This window comes from Protopterus annectens, chromosome 2.part0, assembly GCF_019279795.1.
Source record: "Protopterus annectens isolate FY-2018-M chromosome 2.part0, PAN1.0, whole genome shotgun sequence".
NCBI classification, from domain to species: Eukaryota; Metazoa; Chordata; order Ceratodontiformes; family Protopteridae; genus Protopterus; species Protopterus annectens.
This window is the reverse complement of record NC_056728.1, coordinates 1,930,225,972-1,930,250,564: the sequence shown is the minus strand read 5'-3', so window position 1 is coordinate 1,930,250,564 and position 24,593 is coordinate 1,930,225,972.

Sequence of the window (24,593 nt, the reverse complement as noted above, 5' to 3'; positions counted from 1 at the left end):
GAAAAGTGTGATATGAGTTATAGCCTGGTAGTGCAGGGGTGTTCTCTGGAGCCTTGAACCAGGTCTCAGTCACTGCACAGATAGTGATGTTCTCCATTTTAAGTAGTGCCTCGAGTGAGTGCATTTTGAGATTTAGACTTCTAGCATTGAGTAGTAATACCTTCAGTTTTTGTTTGCCTGTTCCTGTCATGGTGGTGAATTTGTTATTTGAACCCTGCCTAAAAAAGGCACTATAGGGGCAGTAAGAGCCTTAGCCAGTATCAGAAATCCCAGAGGCGACAGGTGCAGACCATCTGTGGCAAAGCATCGTGGTCTGTCGACCATGTCATCCCAAGCAGACAGATACTGGATCCCCTTAGAATGACACCAGAAGCTTAACCAATTGTTGAAGTCAATCATTTTGTCCTTGTACTTCGGTATCATTCTGGGTGATGGCAGAATGCTACTCAGGGCTAGGGTCATACCTGCCTGGGCTACAAGATCGGAGAGCTCTTCCATGTCTTTTTTCATGTAGTCCAGGGAGGTACGTCTCATGTAATTCACACCAACATGGACAATGACAGAGTCATATTTGTACTTGGTGTGGAATGATCTGAGTGCGTGGGTTATGTCGCGGATCCTGGCTCCCGACAGGCAGCTGACAGTAACCTTCGCATTGTCTAGCCTGGTGAGTGGGACATCAGTGTGCCTGACTATAGAGTCACCTATGACTAATGTGTTGGGTACATTGTTTTGCCTTATTGGCTGTGGTTGAGTGGCACACTGAGTCTGTGGGTTATGTGTCATTTGGGTTGTGTTGGGAGATGGAGGTTGCTTGCGTTTCTGGAGGTCTCTGTTGCTTAGAGAGATTATTATTGTGAGCCTCCACGAATGTTTTTGTGTTACTATGTGTGGATTTTGGTGGTGTAGATTTAGTGAGACTATGTGATGAGTGTGGTGTGGTGCAAATGTTTACCTTCTCCTCATGACTGTCAAGTTCAGTCTTGGTTAGAGAGAGCTTTACCTCCAGTTTGGCTAGATAAGTGCATCTCTCACAGGTTGTAGTGTTGGGTGGTAGGAGGAGAGGGTTCTCAGTGTACATTTGAATATACAATTGAAAATACTGAATAAAGGTAACATGTTGGTATTATCCATCAACAGATTCATGACAGTATGCAGAAACCACAAGATGACCTTTACATCCATTAGCCCAACAGATACACAAAAGTAAAGAGGGGTGGGAGTGAAGGGGTGAATACAAGGGGACTGAAAGTGCAGCAGTATTAAAAAATAGCAGTCAACACTGGTTGTATTCTCCATACAGAGTGAAGGTCTCTGAATCTGGGCTTAGGAGTATATTCATACATTTCCTGCAACACATATGGTATATAATAATTATGTTATCTAAAAATACATATGTTTATTAATTCTATTAATGGCTAGCGGGGAAGAATCACTTAACACTGACTCAGCAGTACAGATGTCATTGAAAGTGGAATATTTCCCTCAACCACAGGGTGCAATGACCCTGTAATTGATTTTAGTGGTGATGATACAGGAGGCACTGCATCTAACATGTCAGTGTGTTATGGGGGCAAAACTCTCAGACAGAAATAATGATTTAGATGAAGTAATTTAATTAATTTAATGAATATACCTATTTGGAGGCAATTAGTGTTTAAGTGTTTTGAGAACTTATGCTTTCAGTTTTATTTGTGTTAGATTTAGGGGTGTAGTTTGGATTTCAGTGATTGGGATATGATACTAGAATCCTCACTTAATGAGAAACACTTGCTAAAGAATAAACAGTTCATTGCACAGTTATGAGTACAGCTTGGATGATGTTTTTTTTCCTGATAATATTCTAACAATATTTTATGTCATTCAGGATCTGCTTAGAGTGCACATGTTTAACAGTTCTTTAATACATGAATTTATTCACATTTATGTTCATATGCTCGCAGGTGTTTACTAGACCAATAACCAAAATGGCCTTTTTAAGCCTAGCCATGCCTTCCAAATCTCTGACAAGTTCTCATATCCTTAATAAGTGTAAGTAGGGCTTGGGATATGAACCATTTACAGGCTGCCTGTGTCCATTAGAGACATAGGTGCCACACCAGGGTTGAATTTCCTGTTCCCCATCCAATTGTCCAAATTACTCTTAAATTGGATTAGGGAGGTACTCTGCTTCACATGGATGGAGACCCTGTTCCAGAGAAGGGATAGTCTCTGGGATACATACAGCACCTGTTTCTCCAGCAGGTTCTATTTATATCACAGACAAGTTTAAGTCTTTAGAACAGGTAATTCCACTGCTGTTTATTTTGCAGATATGCAAGAGGTCGATCAAAGTGGGGTATGACAATGACTTGTATGCCAGGCATAGTTCGGCCCTCAACAGCCTGTAGGAGACAAAATACAGAGATAGGACCTAGGGGTGGGCTGCATAGGAAATGTTACTTATGCCTTGTATTCTTTTAGTAATGCACCTCTGTGGATATTCCAATTGTTGGATATGCCTACTTAGGTACATACCAAAGGGGGCATTTACTCAACCATAGGGCTGATGAATGCTGAATATGGTGGAACAATGAATTCCTTAAATCTAGATGCTATGCCTTTCTTTATAAGTTTCACAACATAGAACAGGTTCATAGGTTCATAGGAGGTTACTAGACTAATTGTGCTAGGTTCTTTACAGGCTTAGCTGTGTAATAACCTGAATTGCCTTATTGACCATAGTTAGATGGTCATTGTTAGCAGAGCAATTCTGTGATCGGCACTGAATGCCCCTGTCCATGAAGGACATAGGTGCCACCCCAGAGATGAATTTGCAGTCACCCATCCAGTTGTCAAGGTTGTGCTTGAATAGAGTCATTAAGGAGCTTTGCTTCACATAAAGTCGGAGCTTATTCCAGAGGAGTGGCAATCACTGGGAGGTATATCTCTCTCTCTCCAGCATGTTCTGATACTGTCACAGGCTAGGTTGATATCCCTGGAGCAAGTTATTCTTTTTATATTTGATTTGTTGATGTGCAGCATGTCCTTTATGGCTGTGTCCAAGACTGTTCTGTAGGCCAGGCACAGGTCATCTCTCAGCCACCTGTATGATAAAGTTCAGTGTTAGAGCTTTAAGTTTGTCCATGTATGTCATGTTTTGAAGGCCCTGAATTCTCTTGGTTAGATACCCCTGTGGTGTCTCCAGTTACTGCAGGTGTCTAGTGAGGTACATACAGAAGGGAGCATTGCACACAATTAATGGTCTGATAAGGGCTGAGTACAGCGGAGCTATAACCTCCCTTGTCTTTACTGCAATGCTCTTATTTATGAGATGCGCAATGTAGAATGCTTTTCTTACCACTAAGGACACATAGTGATTGAAGTTTAGATTGCTATCAACCTGTTTTCCTAAGTCTTGCACCACTGACTTTGAGCTTAGAGGGATCTATGTATATCATAGTTAGCAGGGGCTACTTCTTTACCAAAGGGGATAACGAGGCATTTTTTTGGTATTAAGTTTTAGTTCATGAGTTTTGACACCAATCATTTGTCTATGTCAGTCTTTCTGTAATATGTTAACATCACTGGAGGACTCTGTGATTGCACCCAGTTTGCAGTCATCTGCAAACTCGGTAAGCCACAGGCCATCTACCTTCATCTGGACTTCAGAGAAATAAATTCCAAACAATAGTGGTGCCAGCATAGATACTTGTGGCACCCCAATGGTAACTGGTTTACTGGTGGAGGTGGACTCCTCAGCTTTGACAGTGTGCGTTCCGTTGGTGAGCCAGTTTGCTACCCATCTAATAATGTATGGGTTAATCCCCAGCTGAAAGAGTTTGTCTATGATACCTGAATGGGGAAATTTGTCAAAGGCCTTGGCTAAATCAAGACAGGTGGTATGTACTTTTTTGCCCTCAAACAGGGCTTTGGTGACATTCTCAAAGAATTTCACAAGGTTTAATAAGCAAGATCTACCCATGATGAAATTAAACTGGGTCAGGTCAAGGGTTTGAAGGTTGACTATGTCCTTGTGGATAAGGTCTATAATGATTCTTTCCATGGTCTTGCAGATAAGGCTGGTTAGGTTTATGGGTTGATAGTTCACATGGTCAGTAGATTGACCTGCTTTGTGCAAGGGGATTACTATTGCTGTTCTTCACTGTGCTGGGACAAAGCCAGTTCTCAGGCTATGGTTAAAGATAGTGCTGAGTGGTTCTGCTAGGTCTTGTTTTAGATTGTTTAGCAAGCAACCTGGAATGTTATGAATTCCCATAGAGGCCATGTTTTGGGCATTGGAGAGTGCTTGTGTGAATTGTTCTTTGGAGATACCAGATAGAGGAATGGTGTCAGGAATGCTTTGGGGTATGTCTGGTTGGGAAAGGGTGGTAAAGTTATTGCCAAATCTGTTGGCTAGCAGTTTGGCAATTTTCTCAGGTTCAGTGTAAGTGGTACCATCCACTATAAATTCAGCACACAGATGGACATTCCCTTTTAGGTTTCAGATGTAGCTAAAGAATGCCTTATGATTTACTTTACCTAGGGATGTGATTTAGACTCATAACTAGCATTAGAGGACTTAAAAATATACATGATTTGCTTGTTCAAACTGTGAAGGTCATCCTTCCTCTGTTGAGAAAGTTCTGTCCTGTTCTTAGCTATCACTTTCTTTCTTTTGTTGTATAGCTTATTTATGTTTACAGTCCACCAAGATGGCTTAATTTTTCAGGGAGGCCTGATTTTGTTCCTGTCAGGTACAGCTGAGTAAATGCATTTGTTTAAGTGGCTGTATAAGACATTTGTCTGCATAGGAGTCATTGTTGGCTAGGTTGGCAGGGGTTTTGAAGCTTTTTATACCATCACTTAGTAGGCAATAGTTTGCTTTGGAGAAATTTTAAAGATTTTTTACTCCTGTGGGGGTATCAGGTTTGATTGTTACTTCAAACAAGACAGATATCTTGCCTGACCTTACCAGGGAGGGCAACACACAGGTGGTAGTGCAGTGCCCCCCCCCCCACCATGTTGGTGAGAACTATGTCCAGGACATTTGAGCTCCTTGTGGGTGTGTGGACCAACTGTTCCAGGGCATTTGAATTAACAATGTCCAAGAGCCTCATTATGATCGTGTGTGTGCTAATATAAGTCACCCAATTGATAGAAGTATAGTTGAAATATCCCATGACCAAGGTGTTTGGCTGTATACTGAGTGACTCTAGTAATTCCAGGTAGGTGGTGTGCTTCTCCTGGTTCATGGTAGGGGACCTATAGCTAACAATGATGTGGAGAGGAATTTTACCAATAGTTAATTGGACCTGGAATAGCTCAAGATAGTCATACTGTTTCACCAGTCTTGTGGTGTATTCGGATGTAATGAAGATGGATACACCTCCACCTCTGGTTCTTTCAAGCTCATTTTCAGATCTGCACATGTGAAAGGCATTGTAGACTTGTATGGCCAGTGTGCTCTAGGTGGCCTAGAACCAAGTCTCACTGGCTACACAAACGTCAGCATCTTCCAAGGTGAGGAGTGCTTCTAGGGACTGCAGTTTATGGTTTAAGCTCCTAGCATTAAGCAGCATGACCCTGAGTTTGTCTTTAGTGGATTCATTTTCATAAAAAGTTTTGTTGTTTGGATCTTGCCTAAAAAAGGCATTATGGGGGAGGCAGGCATCTTCACCAGTATCCAAAAGCCTTGAGAAAACAGATGAAGGCCATCTCTGGCAAAGCAGTGTGGACTGTTGACCATTTCTCCTGAGGCAGACGGATACTGGATCCCCCTGGACTGACACCAGAAGCTAAGCCAATTATTGAAATCAATCATTTTTTGTCTGTATTGTAGCATCATCCTAGGTGAAGGTAGAATGCTGCTTAGGGCTAGGAACATACCTGCCTGAGACACATAATCTGAGAGCTCGGTCATGTCTCTCTTCATATAGTCCAGAGAGGTACATCTCAACTCATTCACACCAGCATGTACCTTGAGGGAGTCTTAATGGCACTTATTTCTGATTGACTAGAGTGGATGCATGATTTGATGGATCCTGGCACCTGACAGGCAAATGACTGTGAATTTCTTCTTATTCACTCTGGTGAGGGTGGGGACATCTGTGTGTCACACTGTTGAGTTGCCTATGACCAGAACATTAGGTTTTGAGGTGTTTTGCCTTAGAGGCTTAATTTTTGAGGCACTGATATGTGTGTTATGCATAGTAGTGGATTCTGTTCATGTACCAGTATGCGTATTTTGATTATGCTTTTTAGGTCTCTGGTCTTTTGGTAAGCTCTTAGTGAGTACCTCCACATATGTGGGTGTATGTGTCTTGACCTTATCTTGTGTGAGAGGAGAGCTGTGTGTGCTGGCAACCTGTTGTATGTGTTGTATATTGTTATGCGAGAGTATTGATTCTAATTTCATGGTATAGTTACATCTCTCACATGCTGTGTTTGTTTGCTTTAGGAACAAGTGGTTGTCAGTATACATGAGGCAATTACTACACTGCCTCAGGATACCCATGTCAATCAGATTGGCTGGAGAAATGGTGGGAAACTGTCCTTCCATTACGGAAGGTATATATTGTAGTAACTAGTGGGAATGGGCTAGATAGACCAGGGTTTGACTGTGAAACTAACAAAGGTGGCTATTCTGTGGTGGGTGAAAGACTGTATCAATGCCTCAGAATGCACATCAGAGTTGCTCACTAGGTATCAATGTACATATGGGTTATGCAGAGACAGGCAGTGGGGCTAAGGAGGGTTCTTTAGCAGATGTTGTTGTGTCTTTCGGCTTTTTCCAGTTAGGGGTCGCCACAGCGGAACTCCGGTCCGCTAATGATTGGCAGTGGTGTGCCGATGATGTGCCGAATTGCCAGTCCTGAAGCACAACCTTCAATGAAGATACACGCATTCACGCATGTCTCCACACAGAAGACGCTCTAGCTGAGAATTGAACAGGACAACGTCTTACTGTGAGGCGACAATGCTACTGCAGCACCACCACCGCAGTACTAAGGGAAAACCGTGTTTTTAAGCATTTGCATCTATACAAGGCAGCTCTAAACTCTGCAGCACAGTGCACAGCTACATACAAACACGGTGCTTTAACAGAAGTGAAGGTAAACAGTTTTAACACAAATTAACCAACAGGAAAGCCTAAAACTGAGCCTTTTTCCAGCAATCCCCAACTCAGATGGGCCTTCTTAATGTAGGATGGCTGGTTTTAATGCTCAAGTAATACCAAACAGACTAGATTCAGCAAATGTGAATCTAGCCTATGTTATGAAACACAAGTATTAGAAACTCAAAGTGCAGCAAAAACAGCAAAAATGAAAAAGTAATTAAGCAAAATACAGTTCAAAAAAGGGCAATGCAAGCTTAAAACATACTTAATGTTTTGTTGATCACAGAGTGTGCATTGGATTAACTTCACATTTACTCCAGGTCTTTAGCTAAGTTGGCAAAAATGCAGCAGCTCCACCAAAATGAGCACAAAACCATGTAAACATGGTGCTTAAATACAAGCAAAGTTAAACATTTTTAATACAAACTAGCCAATGGGAGAGGCCAAAACTGGGCTTTATTCCAACAATCCCCAACTTATATGGGTCCTGGGCTACAAGCTTCTGCCACAAGGATGCAGGATGGCCTTCTTAATGTAGAATGGCTGGTTTTAGTACTCAGTTAATATCAAACAGACTAGATGCAGCAGATTTGAATCTAGCCTATGCTATGAAATACAGAAGTAGTAGAAATTCAAAGTGCAGAATAAAATAGTCACAGCAGTAAAAACTGTAAAAAGGAAGCAGCAATTAAGCAAACTACAGAAGTACTAGAAATTCAAAGTCCAGAAAAAAACAGTCACAGAAGTAAAAACAGCAAAAACAAAGGAACAATTAAACAAAACACACTTCAAAAAAGTGCAATGCAAGCTTAAAAAATACTTATTTTTTGTTGAACACAGTGGATGCTTGAATTTAGTTCAGATTCACTCCAGATCTCTGGCTAAAATACAAGTGACGTTAAACAATTTTAACACAAATTAGCCAATAGGAAAGCCCCAAACTGAGCCTTTTTCCAGCAAGTCCCAACTCACATGATTTCCTTATTTGACAAGCTATGTGACAATAGGTGTTAAAGACATTGCAATGACTCAAAATAACTAGATCTGATGTGTGGCCTAGGTAACACTTATTTTGGCAAAAGGGATGCCAGAATGCTTCTCCCACTACTAACACCTAAAGGAGGTGAGGAATACCAGCAGGTTTTGGACAGTGGCCTGTGCTTTGCTTGCCATGAAGTATGATAGTGCTGAAGCTGAGAAAAGTGCATGAATGCAGAAAGGCCATGCATTGCAAGTCCTGTGTTAGAACCATGCACATTGACCATGGTAAAGGGGATTTGGGACTTTAATACATAATAGGAGGACCACCTAGTAGTTCCCCTAGTCTACAGAAAATTATGGTGGACACTAAATGCAGGTAGTTCCATTCTTTAGAATGGGTGAAAATAGGCACTCAAGACACAGGGAAGATGTCCTGATAGGTATTTGGTGATATTCTGAGGACCATCAGTGAACCATAAATTAATAAGAAAAAAATATTCAGATATGTACAACATATCTGCATATCTTCTTGAGAAAAATGGAGCAAAGTTACTGTGCAAGATTCTTTGGGCTTTGCAGTACAGATATAAAGCACTAATTCCTGAATCTCATCTGCAAATTATTACTAATCTGGTAGGAAGCCTCATCTCTGGAATCTTTGTATTTACAGTAACGTATTGTTCAAAAGGAGTGGGATTCGTAGTACCACAGACTTTAATACAAAGCTGTGGAAGTTAGCTTGTGTAGTACACAAGGCAATCACTGTTCACAAACTGCTTGCACACAAGTTTTGGAGCCACATGCAAATGCAGCACCCCATGGGTGTGACTGATGTTAATTATTACATTGTGCTTGATGGAAAGCTACTCATTTTTAGCATTTGCTTAGTATGGTGAACCACAAGCATCCCTATTACACAACTTTTGAGCAAAACAGTGTAGGTGCAACATGCTATTGGCCATGTATACCCATTGATCTTTAAGGAAAGGTTTGTTTCTATTCTGCTTTTCTTTGCTTAGATTGCTGTTGAGTAGTGTTATGCAGTCTGCATTTCTGAGAGTGTGTGACATGGGTTAGCATGTGACTATGTATGTCAGCATATGCATATATCTTCTTTTGTATGTGGATAGGAGGTAAAATGTTAGTGTTTACTGGGATGTGCTTACCAGTTTGTGTGTGTGTGTGTGTGTGTGTGTGTGTGTGTGTGTGTGTGTGTGTGTGTGTGTGTGTGTGCACGCACGTGTGCGTGTGACCGCACATATGTGATAGCCTCTTCACACATAGGATTAGTTTCATAGGTTCATAGGTATATACTAGGCTAATGACCAGTGGGACATTTGTAAGTCTAGCTATGCATTCAAATGTGTCCTTCAAGTTTTTTGAACCTTAGAGATTATTTTAAGGGGTATATGTATGCCAGTGTATGATTTACAGACTGCCATTGTCCATTAAAAACACAGATGTTAGACATGAGGTGATTTTCTGATTTCCCATCCGCTGGTCCAGCTTATGCTTGAATAGGGTTAGGAAAGAATGCTGCTAAACACATAGATGACAAACCTGACCCAGAGGAGGGAAATTCTGTGAAACACATTACAGTCCCTCCAGCATGTCCTATTCATGTGTTAAGCAATGTTCAAGTCTGTAGCTCAATTAGTTCTGATGCTATTGGTTTTGTGAGTGTGCAAAAGGTCCATCATAGTGATATCCAAAGCTGCCTTGCATACCAGGCACAGACTGCCTCTCAACCGTCTGTAGGAAACCTAGTATAGAGTTATGGCTTTGAGATGCTCTACATAGGACATGTTGTTTACCCCTTGTATTCCTTTTGTGAGGCACCTATATGAACAGTCCAGTTGCTGTGTGTGCCTAATCAGGTGGATGCCACAGGGGGCATTGTACTCAATGACTGCTCTGATGAGGGCCAAATATGGAGGAACAATAACCTACTTGGGCCTACACGCCATGCCCTTACTTATGATTTGAGCAATGTAGATTAGCATGATTTCCATAAACCTCTGCATTCATTGCTTGAAACTCCTTGTGTTCTGACTGAAAGTGCTACTGAAACAATTTGAAATATAAAGTGATAAGTATGTCCTTACTTATGATTTGAGCAATGTAGATTAGCATGATTTCCATAAACCTCTGCATTCATTGCTTGAAACTCCTTGTGTTCTGACTGAAAGTGCTACTGAAACAATTCGAAATATAAAGGGACAAGTATTTTTTTGGGCATTTCTGTTCAAAGTTATGCATTAGCCTAATCTTTTTACTTGACTGATTTAGATATATATATATATATATATATATATATTTGCTGGCTTCTGATCTATGCTGAAATTGCTGGTTTTTCTCCCACCCTTATTCCTGCTGTGTTAAATAGTGGTCTAACAACTTTTGTGGGTTTCACACCCTCCCTCCCTATTGGTATCTTCTTCTTATACTTGGTGGCTTTGCTATTGCCTGCCCCTGCTGTATATTTGATCTGTGACACTCCTCCCAGTCTATTGTCATTAGGTCATTCTACCTAATGCAGAGAGAAAAAAAATGCACTTTATTCATCTGCTCTTATTGTATTTGTGTTTCTTCCTATTTTATTACATTATTTTGCTTTTGCCTCTTCTTGAAAGTACTCAATTGCACTTATTCTGCTGCATTTATTACTTCTTGGTAGTAGCCTGATTAACCTGCAACTGTTATTCTAAGCCATTTGGTTTAAGCACTTGGGCTTCAAGCCAGTTATTTTACATTAAGAAGGTTTCTGGTCAGCACTCATGTGGGAGGACAGGCTAGATTCTGCCTTTCTAAGCTGGGAATTTCTGGTTAAATGCTTATTGTGCCTGCTTATTTGAACTGTTTCTTCTGAAATTGGTGTGCTTTGTTTGCTGTAGCATAGACTAGATTCAGGCCTGCTGAATCTAGCTTTGTTTGTATAACTTGTGCACTGATCCAGGCCATCTTTTTTGGAAAAGGTTCCCCTGCACCGTAGTGGCAGGAGTGTGCAGTTAGAACTTGTCTGATTAAAGACTGCTGGAACAGGGCTCAGTTTTGAGCTTTTTACTGGTTAACTGGGTAATTTGTTTAAATCAGTTTGCTCATTTTCTATTGTTATATAGAAAACAAATTGCACTTTATTCATCTGCATTTACTGTATTTGTGTTTCTTCCTACTTTATTACTTTACTTTGCTTTTGCTGCCTGTTCTTAAAAGTACTTAATTGCTTTTATTCTGCTGCATTTATTACTGCTTGTTAGTAGCCTGATTAAATTGTAACTGTTATTCTAAGCTTTTGGTTTATAAAACTAGGGCCTCAGACCAGTTGTTTTACATTAAGAAGGTTTGTGGCCTGCACTGTTGTGGCAGGACAGGTAGCTTACATCCTTCTAAGTTGGGAGTTGCTGATTGAAGGCTTAATGTCTGTTATTCTAAAAGTGTATCAGTTCTGGTTTAAGCACTTGGGTTTTGGGCCAGTTGTTTTACATTAAGAATGTGTGAGCTGCACTCTTGTGGGAGGATTCTGCCCTTCTGACCTGGGAGTTTCTGGTTAGAGGCTTATTGAGCCTGCTTATTTGAACTGTTTCTTTCTGAAACTGGTATGCCGTGTTTGCTGTAGCATAGACTAGATTCAGATATGCTGAATCTAGATTTGTTTGTATAACTTGAGCACTAATCCAGGCCAACTTTTTTTGGAGAAGGTTCCCCTGCACCCTAGTGACAGGAGTGTGCAGATAGAACTTGTCTGATTGAAGACTGCTGGAACGGGGCTCAGTTTTTAACTCTTATTAGTTAATTTGTTTAAATCAGTTTTGTTATTTGCTACTGTTATTAAAAAAAATACACATTACGCATTGCCACTTAGTTAGGTTTAAACTATTCTCAGTGCCAGAAAATCTGCTCTTCAAATTTTCCCTTAGAATTAGTCAGGTTTTTAATTTTAGCACTCAAATCTGTTTTTTTGAACTCAGCACTTGCTCAGAACTTGTAAGCACTAAATATGCTATTAATTACTACAGCACTCAACTTTCCTCACTCATCTAGAGGAAAACAGTTTGTAGTACTTAAGAAATAAGCACCTATCCAGGCATGTCTAAGGTCAGCGCCCTGTGTTTTCTCCTGTCTACCTGATTAATCTGGGCAGCTTGAGGCAATGCAGCTATTGCCTCATATACACAGACAATCCTCTCCTTCTATCACCCAGCACTACAACCTGTGAGAAATGCACTTCTAAAGCCAAACTGGAAGCAAAGCTGTCTTCACCCAAGACTGGACTAGACAGTCAAGAGGAGAAGATAAACACTTGCACCACATCACGCTCATCACATAGTACCTTAAAACCTACACCACCAAAACACAAACATAGAAGCACAAAACATACACCTACATTCGCGGAGGCTCTCAACAAAAATCTGACCAAGCAACAGAGACCTCCAAAGCAGAAACGCATTCAACCTCCACCCCCCAACACAATCCAAATGACACATAGCTCACAAACTCAGTGTGCAACTCAACCACAGCCCATAAGGCATAACAACGTGCCCAACACTCTAGTCATAGGTGACTCTATAGTCAGGCACACTGATGTTCCACTCACCAGGCTAAACAAGGAGAAAATTACTGTCAGCTGCCTGTCAGGTGCCAGGATCCACCACATAATGCATGCATTCAGGTCACTCCACAACAAGTACAAATATGACTCTGTCATTGTCCATGTTGGTGTGAATGACCTGAGACGTACCTCCTTGGACTACATGAAAAGAGATGTAGAGGAGGTCTCTGATCCTGTAGCCCAGGCAGGAATGACCCTAGCCCTGCGTAGCATCTTGCCATTACCAAGAATGATACCACTGTACAAGGACAGTATGATTGACTTCAACAATTGGCTAAGGTTCTGGTGTCATTTTAAGGGGATCCAGTATCTGTCTGCCTGGGATGACATGATCGACAGACCACGATGCTTTGCCAGAGATGGTCTGCACCTGTCACCCATGGGATTCCAGATACTGGCTAAGGCTTTTGTCACCCCATAGTGCCTTTTTTAGGTAAGGTTCAAAGGACAAATTCACCACCGTAACAGGTACAAGCAAGCAAAATCTGAGGGCAATGCTACTTAATGCTAGAAGTCTAATCCTCAAAATGCACTCACTTGAGGCACTCCTTAAAATGGAAAACATCGACATCTGTGCAGTGTCAGAGACCTGGTTCAAGGCTCCAGAGAGCACCCCTGGATTAACAGGCTATAATTCATTCCACACCTTTCAGCCACCTAACTTGGACCAAAACACTAAAGGTGGAGGAGTGTCCATATTTATTAAGGATACCCACACCTCCAGGCTAGTTGCTCAGCATAATGCATCCAAGATAATCCAAGTGCAACTAACTCTGGGCAAGACCGCAATCCAATTTGTAGCTTGCGACAGATCCCCCACCATGCCCCAGGATTCCCACTCCTCATTTCAAAATACACTGGAAAATATTAGGGTACAACCCAATACCCTAATAATGGGCGATTTCAACTACCCCACCATTAACTTGGAAAACTACTCATGTACCAACTCTTTTGCTCAACGTTTTCTGGATTTCATAAATTCCAATGCCTTGGATCAACGTATCTACACCATCACCAAGGACAGCAATATCCTAGACCTTGTCATTACCAACATGGGTGACCGGTGTTCCACACCAAAGGTGAGTTCCTCATTGGTCAGATCTGTCCACAAGCTAATCACCCTAGACATCTACATCCCATCCCCAACCCCCATTAGGGAAGCTATCATACACATTTTCTCCAAAGCCAACTTCACGCTTCTTAAGACAGAAGTGGTAAACTTCAGGACACCTATGCAGATGGACAATAGTGGTACGACTGCTGAATCCTACACAATTGCACTTTATAAGCACTTACACAAGTGCATGGATTATGCTATCCCTAACAGAACTAAGATGCTATCCTCCAAAAAAATGAAGCCAATCTGGTGGTCCTCTGCCATAAACAAACTCTACAACAGAAGAAAAAAACTGTTGCAAAAAAGAGTAAAATCCCATGATTGGAGGAACTCCCTGGTCAGCCTCAGTAAGAAGCTGAGATCCCTCATAAAATCCTCCAAAGCTAGTTACAAAAACAAAATTGCCACTGATTCTAAAGACAACCACAAAGCATTCTATAACGATGTCAAGAATCTCAATGGCAACACTCAGATCTGCTTTGAGTTACAGCACAATGGCACTAAATATATAGAAACAATTGATATTGCCAACATCCTGGCAGATAGGTTCAGTGATAACTTTACCCCTCTCTCACCCCCTAAAGGGCCCATCTCTATAGCGGAAGAATGCAAAGTTCCTGTAATCACGGCTGCATAGGTAAAAACCACACTCTCCAAAGTCAAGAACACAGCATCCATGGGAACTGACAACATCCCAGGCTGCCTTCTACACAAACTACAGTGTGAACTGGCTCCTCACTTAAGTACCATGTTCAATCATAGCCTCATCTCAGGCTTTGTGTCCACTGAATGGCGTAAAGTGACAGTTATCCCACTCCAGAAAGGGGAAGCCACCACAGACCCCAGGAACTACCATCCCATTAGCCTGATGAACCTGGTTTGCAAGGTCATGGAACAAATCATCATGGAACTTATAAACAAAGACATTGGTAATCTCCAGACTCTGGACCCCACCCATTTCAGGTTTGTAAAAGGCAGATCATATCTCCTAAACCTGATAGACTTCTTTGAAGCAGTCACCAAAGCCGAAGACGAGGGTAAGATGGTTCACACAGCCAGTCTAGATCTTGCCAAGGCTTTTGACACCATCTCCCACTCTGGAATTATAGATAAACTCACTAAACTAAGTATAAATCCCTATGTCACAAGATGGGTTGCCAACTGGCTCACTGACAGAACCCACACTGTGAAGGTAGCAGACTCCAAATCCGACTTCAGACCAGTGACAAGTGGAGCACCACAGGGTTCAGTCCTGGGTCCTCTCCTGTTTGGTATCTACTTCTCTGAAGTACAGGCTAATACAGAAGGTTTTTGGCTAATGAAGTTTGCAGATGACTGCAAACTAGGAGCAATAATCAAAACTCCTAACGATGCGGACATCCTTCAAAAGGGCCTCACTGAGACAGATGCCTGGTGTCAAAGCCATGGCCTCAAGCTCAATGCCAAAAAGTACATTGTCATCCCCTTTGGTGAAAACTCTGTACCCATGAATTACCATATAGGCCATAGCAAACTTAACACCAAAAGTGTGATAAGAGACCTTGAGACACAGTTGGGCAGTAGTCTCTCCTTTGATAATCACATCACCACAGTAGTCTGGAAATCCTTCTATGTGGCACACCTCATCACAAAAGGTTTCTCATCCTGGAAAAATGAGGTCATTGTTCCCCTCTACTCGTCACTCATTAGACCCATTATACAGTACAACGACCCTTTTGGTATGTGCCTCACAAGACATCTACAACAACTGGAAAGACCGCAGAAATTCCACACAAAGAGGATTACCAGCCTCAAACAGATGCCCTATGCAGACCGTCTCAAAAATCTTCAGCTTTACTCCGTTGCATATCGCCTACTCAGAGGTGATCTCTGCCTACCATACAAAGCTATGTCAAACCCAGAGCTGTTGGACATGCTCCACCTAAAGAAATCCCAATCCCTCCAAGCTACATGCTTTAGGGACCTAAACCTTGTCACCACAATAAACAGAACATGCTGGAGGGATAGATTCCTATCCCAGAGACTTCCCATACTCTAGAACAAACTACCTATCTATATCAAACAAAGCTCCTCATTAGCAGTCTTCAAGAAAAATCTTGATGACTGGATGGGAAATAGGAAATTCACCCCAGGGATCAGTTCTGTGACTCTGCTTGACAGTGGCACAGGAAAATAATTTTCTTGGGTGGTGAAAGCCAGGGTACCTTCTTGGCTAAGCTTATATAGGCCCTAGGGCTAATAGCCTAGTACCTCCCTATGAATGTATAGTACATTAGTAAGATAAAAGTTAGGTTACACTCCACATACATCCCGAAATCCTTAAGAACCGGGTCCACTCCTAAGGGTATATTATCAATAAGGTAGTTTCTTTGGGTGGCCATCTTCACCTGGGTATTATTATGCATTTCTTGTCACTGAGTTTTAAGTTATTGCTTTTGTACAAGTCATTTGTCTGTATTAGTCCTTCCTGTAGGATATTAATGTCTTGGGGGATTCTAAGATTGCTCCTAGTTTGCAGTCATTTGCAAACATGGTCAGCCAGAGACCTTTGACATTATTTTTGACTTCCGAGAAATAAACATCAAAAAAGAACAGGCCCAGCATAGAGCCCAGATGGAGTCTGCTAGTAACCAGCCTATTTGTGATGGTGGTGTTCTCTAGCCTAACTTCCTGGCACCTATCTGACAGCCAGCTGGCTATCCAGTGCATAACACAGGTGTCAATACGTAATTCCATGATTTTGTTTATCATGCCCACATGAAGTAATGTATCAAATGCCTTAGTCAGGTCAAGGCAGACAGTATGTACTGTTTTGTCTTCATCCGTTGCCTAAGTGACATTTTCAAAGAAGTCCACCAGGATGAGTAGGCATGATCTGCCTTTTGTGAAGCCAAACTGAGTTGGATACAGTGTCTGACAGTTTCTTATGTCACTGTTAATTATATCCATGATAAATCTTTCCATAGTTTTGTATATGAGGCAAGTCAGACTTATGAGTCTGTAGTTTCCAGAGTCCTTTGATGAACCACCTTTGTGCAGAGGGATGACTGTTGAAGTCCTCCTTTCATGTGGACAAAGCCTGTCTAGAGCCTATGGTTAAATAGTGACTCCATAAGTCCAGAGAGGTCATGCTTCAGGCTATTTAGGAGGCATCCTTAGATATTTTCATGGTCCATTGTGCAGTGTTCTTAGCCTTAGAGAACACACTTAGGACCTGTTCCCTAGTGATAGTTGGGAGGGTTATGTTTCATGGTACTACTTGGGGTGGATGGAAGGACAGGGGAATAAAACTGGAGCTGAATTTATCAGCCATCAGATTTGCTATATCTTCCATCCCTATGTATGTGACTCCATTAACAATCATTTCTGTGCACTGTTTGTTACTGCTTTTGAGGTTTTAGACACAGATGAAGAAAGTTTTGAGTTTGTCCATATCCTGGTAGACTATTGTTTTACCTCAAAATTGGCTTTGGTAGACTTAGATTGCCCTCTGAGTTGTTTGTTTAGCCGGATATGAGTTTTTATCCTGCTAGGTATTACACTTTCTAATTTTAGCTGTGATTTTTTTTCCTCTCATTGTATGATCTGTTTGTTTGCATTTCAAGAAGGTGTTTTTTTTTTATTTGTTCTGGGTTTGTTTCTGGTAGGTAAAGCTGTCTGCATGCATCTATAAACATGATTGTACAGAGTTTCTGTGTACAATTCTGCATAGGCAGCACTGTTCTCTGGGTTTGGAGGGGCTTGAAATTTGGTCAGGTAATCATTTAATAATAAGTAGTTTGCTTTAGAGTAGTTCCCAACTCTTACAGGGTTTGTTGGGTTCAAATTATTATTTTGAATGAAATAGCTAACCTTACTAGAGTGGACACCACATGGCAACAGTGGTGGTGGGGGGCAGCTTTTCCCCATATTTGTGAGCCCAGGATCCAGTATGTTTGCAGCCTTGGTGGGCATATGGTCTAATTGGCCAGGGTGCTTGCAATAAAAAAATCCAGGAATCTCACATTTTGAAGGTTTGGGGTCCTATGGAGTTCTTAGTTTATAGAGGGTAGTTAAAGTACCCCATGAATATGGCATTGGGTAGAATGGTAAGTATCTCCAGTAGGTCTAAGAATGAACTATGGGTTTTCTGTATCATACATAGTAATCTATTGCTTGCAAGGATATGATATGGGAGTCTGCCTATCGATATTTGGACATGGAAAAGCTCAAGTGCATCATCCTATTTGACCAACCTTGAGGTGCATATATTTTTGATGTAAATTGAGGCACATCCACTTTTAGACCCTTCCTGGGTAGTACATGGTCTAAATATGTGGAAGACATTGTATCCATAAACTGCCAGGGTGCCCTCAATGGCTTTAAACTATGTCTGAGTAACTGCATATATGTCTGCGTTATCCAAAATGAGTGCTTTTTCTTGTTTAGGCTCCCATCACTGAGTAGTAACAACTTTAGATTTCCTTAGGTTGATTTTGCAAAGTTGGAAGCTTTGTCAGTTTGGCATTGCCTAAAAAAAGGCATTATGAGGTAGGAAAATGTTTTAGCCAATATTTAAAAGACTATCAGGGACAAGTGTAGACCTTCACTGGTAAAGCAAAATGGTTGACTATATCCTCCCATGCTGGCAAATATTGTACCCCCTTTGAATGACACCATTAACTAAGACAATTATTAAAGTCAGTTATCTTCTGTTCGTATATTGGCATCATCCCTGAAAATAGAATGTTGCTCTGTACTAGACTGTGTGTGTGTGTGTGCGTGTGCGTGTGCGCGTGTGTGTGCGTGTGCGTGTGCGTGTGTGCGTGTGTGTGTGTGTGTGTGTGTGTGTGTGTGTGTGTGTGTGTGTACGTGTGTGCGTGCATGTGTGCATGTATGCGTGTGTGTCACTGACAACTTGATTGTTATTTTGAGTTCTTGTGTGTGACAGTCTTGCCTCGAGTGACATTGTGTAGTAGCATCTCTTGCATAATGTATCAGCTTCTCTAAGGACTAGTTGATTGCCTGTGAAAATCTGACAATTGCTGCATTGTAGATGAATGAGTTGACTACAGTGAACCACCAGGAACACAAAAACCGTGCTTGAAAAACAAAGACCACAATAGAAGAAATGTTTAAATGATCAATCTGATAACTGAGGAAGGGTGTATCCTGAAACCTTTTATCTTGTTAATAAATTCAGCATTTCTACTTTTGTGGACTTTGTTTGTCAAAATTGCTACATTGTCTCACGATGACCATATTTATCAGACTGGTGATGGAGAAATTGGTAAAGTACATTTCCATGTCAACTCTTTCCAGGTGAACTACAAGGGTGTGGAACAAGAAGGGATAATAGCAGGCTCGCTTGGGTGTCTTTGAAAGTAGAAGCAAAAACTAGGCTACATAGGAGAAGATTCACGGGGCAGTGCTTTTCAGTGCACAGACTAGTCTTACATTCTGCTTTGCATTTCATTTAACCATATGTGGTTATAACCACAGCTCAGCAAAAAGAATGTTTATCTGCTAGCTTCTCCCATAAATAAATAAATAAATACACAAATATATAAACATTTGAGCTGATGCTAGGCAACTTTGGCACCAGCCTCATTTGTTTAACAGTTTTCATTTCATCTTCATACCTCTCAACCTCTTAGGTTCATAGGTTCATAGGTAGATAATAGGCTATCTGCTCGAGGGCATTTATAAGCCTAGCCAGAGTGAGTCAGCTTTCGCCGCCCCATTGATTAATTTACTGAGCCTCTGTCAAGAAGAGCCAATGAAGTGATCCCAGGGGTGTATTTTCTGTTACCCATCCACTCGTCAAGGTTTCTTATGAAGAGTGTTAGTGAGGGGCTCTGCCTAATGTAGTTAGGAATTTTGTTCCAAAGCATGGGGAGTCTCTGTGACAGGAATCTATCCCTCCAGCATGTTGTGGTGAGGTTTAGCTCACTAGAGTGAGTGGCTCGCAGTGACTTGGATTTCTTTAGGGGGAGCATGTTCATCAATTTTGAGTTGGACATGGCTTTGTAAGTCAGGTAGAGATCACCTCTGAGTAAGCAATATGCCACTGAGTACAGCCAGACATTTTCCAGTCGGGTCGCATAGAACATATGTTTGAGGTCAGTAATCCTCTTGGTGAGGTACTTTTGTGGTCTTTTCAGCTGTTGGAAGTGTCTTGTGAAGTACATCCCAAATGGGGCATTGTACTCTATGATGGTTCTGATGAGTGATGAGTAGAGGGGCACTATAACCTCTTTATTTCTAGATGCGAACACTTTAGTAATTAGATGGGCTACACTGAAGGATTTCCTAACTACTTTGGCAATATGATTGTCAAAGGAGAGACTACTATCTACCTGGGTCCCCAGATCTCTTATTACCTCTTCTGTATTAAGGGGGCTGCCATCTATTTGGTAATTCATGGGCGTTTTGTTTTTCCCAAATAGGATGACTAATCAATTGTAGCAATTGCTTGGATGGACACCCTACTAGTCTATAGAGAAGGCATGTGGAGATATCATTTCCGGCTCAAAGTTCTTTCTTTCTTTTTTTGTGATTTTTAAGCTGCGTGTTTCTTATACTACTAGAAACCCTTTAGGTGGTGTATGAGATGCATACCTCTTAACTGTACAGATTTTAGCAGAATATCTGCATATTGGCAATAGCGAGAATTGGCAAGAGCAAGAAGTCTGAAGAAAGCCATAAATAAAAGTGGGACAAAGGCCCAAAAATAGGGACAATTTTTATATAATGCTCTTACAAACTAAGAAAGTTGATAGAATACCAGGTTTTGTATTAGCATGAATATTTCTGAAGGATATGAAGCCTGAAACTCAAATGTCTGTGATTATTTTCTAACATCAATCTTTAATGATTTACCACTAATTTGCCAGAAAACCACAATTTTATAAAAAAACAGACCAAAAATATGAGGCCAATATCCAGACATTCTGCTAAAATCTGTACAGTTAAGAGGTATGCATCTCATGCACCACCTAAAGGGTTTCTAGTAGTATGAGAAACACGCAGCTTAAAAATCACAGAAAAAGAAAGAAAGAACTTTGAGCTGGAAATGATATCTCCACATGCCTTCTCTACAGACTAGTAGGGTTTCCATCCAAGCAATTGCTACAACTGATTAGTTGAGCCATTCCTAAACAAGTAAGTTAACTTTTAATGCGATACCTTGCCATGAATAGTTTGCATTAACATTAACCACTTTATTGCAGAACAGTGCAAATGTGTGCCATACTACTGTAGTTTCCTATGAAAAATACCCTATCAGTATTAATGGTCACCTTTAATATAAACGTCTCTGTTTTTATGGCATGCAGTAATGTAGATCGCACTGTTTATATCATGCAAATATCCTGGGTCATTGTTGATTGTGGTTTACACAATGTTTACCCGAACAATGAATGAAAACTGGCTAAATAAAAATAGCAGACAATCACAATCCCCATCTCATAGTGAGGATTATAGTGTGGATTATAATGAATAGCTAAATAGGAACTTCACTAGGAATGCAACATTAGATGAAGAACATGTTTAGAAAATGGAAAACTGATGGAGTATACTTTTGGTATTGCTGTGTTTGATAATATTTGAGGCCAGTTCTGATATAATGCTTTATGGAATTCCTCTACTGTGCAGTGATGCATTTTTTGTGCTGGATAAGTCTGCTTTTGTATCTTAAACATACAAGAACATTTTTATAATTATTTATCAGTTAATGACAGACCTTTTCTCATCTGTAAGGATGTTTTTCATGTCCTAGACATGTATTTTTTTTATTTTGTATCTTTTCATTTTCTCTTTGTTTATCCAATTGTTCTTTCCTTTTCAATATACTGTCCATCTCTGTTCACACCTCTTGTACCCCAGTCTGTATCATTTCTTCAGTATTCTGTACCTGTTCCTCTTGAACTTCACACACCTCTAATGCATTTTCCACATTCTTATAATTTTCCCCTGTATTCTATCACAGCTAAAGTCCCTTGCATGCCATTGCTACATCTGTCCTCTGTTGCTTTTCCGTATGTGATATAACTTTAATATATATATATATATATATATATATATATATATATATATATATATATATGTATAGATAGATACACATGGATCCCTATCAGTTGCTCGAAGTCTCAAAACTTCAAAGACCATATGGCCGAGACCATATGTCTGCAGTTTTAAAATGCTGAACATTTGTATTGAGATTGCCATACAGTGTGGAACTTGGGATTTGATGTTTTCCACACCATAGTGAGATCTCGGAGTTGGTATATTTAAGTAGCAGGGAGTGTGAGAGGGGCTTGCCCCCCCTGCAAAAAGGTAAGTAAAAGTGTTTTGTTTCTTTTCTTTGTTTTTTATTTTGATTTTGAACTTTCAAAACTCTGAACATATGATCTTGGCCATATGGACTTCAGAGTTTTGGAAGTTTGATCAACCGTAGTAGATCTTTTTTTTTTCCCAAAATCTCTTTATTTCAATTTTCTTTTTTCAAATAATAACAACAATACGGTAACTCAAAAACACAAATAAACAATACAAATACCTATCTAAAGAAAACAGACAACAATCTCGTTCTGAGAAAATTATACATATATATATATATATATATATATATATATATATATATATATATATATATATACAATATATACACAAGAAGTCACTACATCGTCAAGTAAAGTATGAGAATTCTTATGTTCATTTGGTCTCATAAGGGATAGTTAGAATGGGGATAGTCTATATATAAAGTAAAAATAGAAATTTAACCATTTATTTGTATGTTTAGGGAAAATATCTAGTTACACATATACTAAGAAAAGGGAGAAGATGCAAGAAAGTCTAGTTATACTACATTTATTTCTTATTTAAAGGTTAGCTTTTCATGACAATTTGTAGGCAAATTTTATTTGTCAAGAATTATATCTAGCAAGGAACCCCAGTATTTTTGGTAATAGTGTTTGTTTTTTTGTTTTTGATTAAATTAATTTGTGAGATGAGATATATTTGATAGTAAGATTGCTAAAATGTTCCCATGTAATTGGTGACATGACATTCCAATTCTTTGTAATAAAGAATTTAATAAGGACACACATCGTAATAAAGACATGTTTTAATATTTTTGGGAGTTGATTGATATTAATGTACAATATAGCTGTCTCCCAAGTAAGGGTTGATTTTTCATATCCCATCTTCTCTAATCTTACTCTCAAGGAACACCATAAGTTGTGTATCTTAGTACAGTTCCACATGACATGTAAAATATCAGCTGTTTGATTCGGACAATAGGGACATATGGGCGAAAAGTTAGGATTGAATTTATTTAATTTAGATAACGTATAATATAGATTGTTATTTACCATAATTTCTGTATATAACAGCTTCTTGAAAGGAATAAATTTGATTGCATTTTCAGTGGCTAGTTTCTTATTTTCTTCAGTCAGTGATTGATTTTTTGTTTGCCAGTAGTTTGAAAATAATAACGAATTCTGATGTTTTGCACTCATTACAATTTTATAAGTCCTAGAAATTGTTCTCCCTTTAATCGCAAGATTTTCAAGTATTAATTTAACTAAATCTATGTTCTGTAAGTCACTGTGTATTTTTGAGAATTTAGCATTTATAAGATGATGAAGTTGGTTAAGGATAATACTATATTTCAAGGGAAGTTTGAGTTCAAGTCTCATTTGCCTCATGTTAGAATCTTTCCATTGGTATATATCCCATATTGTGTAGTCTTTTATCAGAGGGTAGTTTGTTAGATTTACTGGTTTATTATTTATTAGTAAATTAGGAGTTAGGTGTAACGGCAACCGTAGTCGATCTATATATAGGTATAAATATATATATATATATATATATATATATATATATATATATATATATATATACAGATAGATATAGATATGTGTATATATATATATATATATATATATATATATATATATATATATATATATATATATATATATATATACACACACACACACACACACACACACACACACACACACACACACACACACACACACACACACACACACACCACACACACATATATATATATACATACATACACAAAAAGCACACAATAAGACCTAACCATATAGAAAACACATATAAAATTCTGTATATTACAATTTTTCTGATCATTGGGAAGCACACAAGGATGCATCATTGACAGACTCTCATTAGATAACTGCTCCATCCAGTCCTGAAAATTTCAAAAAGTGACCAAGTGAGTAGTGATCTGAAACTAAATGATGATGCCATTGGTAACTTATTAGACAGAAAACAGGCTATTTATATTTTTGAATAGGACAGTATCTTCCATTTATCCTCACAAATTTAACTGAAACCATTCTGGGTTGCGTGGGTGTCTTAGAGAAACACATGGGTAGAAAGGAGACAGCATGGAAGAACTGTCAGGAAATATAGAGAATGACATCAAGAGTATAAAAAATCATTAGAAGTTTTCATCAAGATGTTTGAATCATCTGCAGCATAGCCATATAAAAAGCATCACAACAAACCATGAAGCACGAAGAACAATTAAATCATGTACATGCTCTCCTGACAGCTCACCAGTGGGACGTACATCAAAACCAAGATTGCATCCAACATCTGGGGGCTTAAACAGCGAAGCTGTCATCCTCATTTGTGAGCAATGAAAATTGAATAGATGAGCTACAAAACTGGGTCAGCAGAAGCAATATTCACGTCTGACAGTTGTCTAAAAATGTAGAGGGTAGTGATCCTAGAATATTAATTTCACTGAAACTGAAAATAATTCC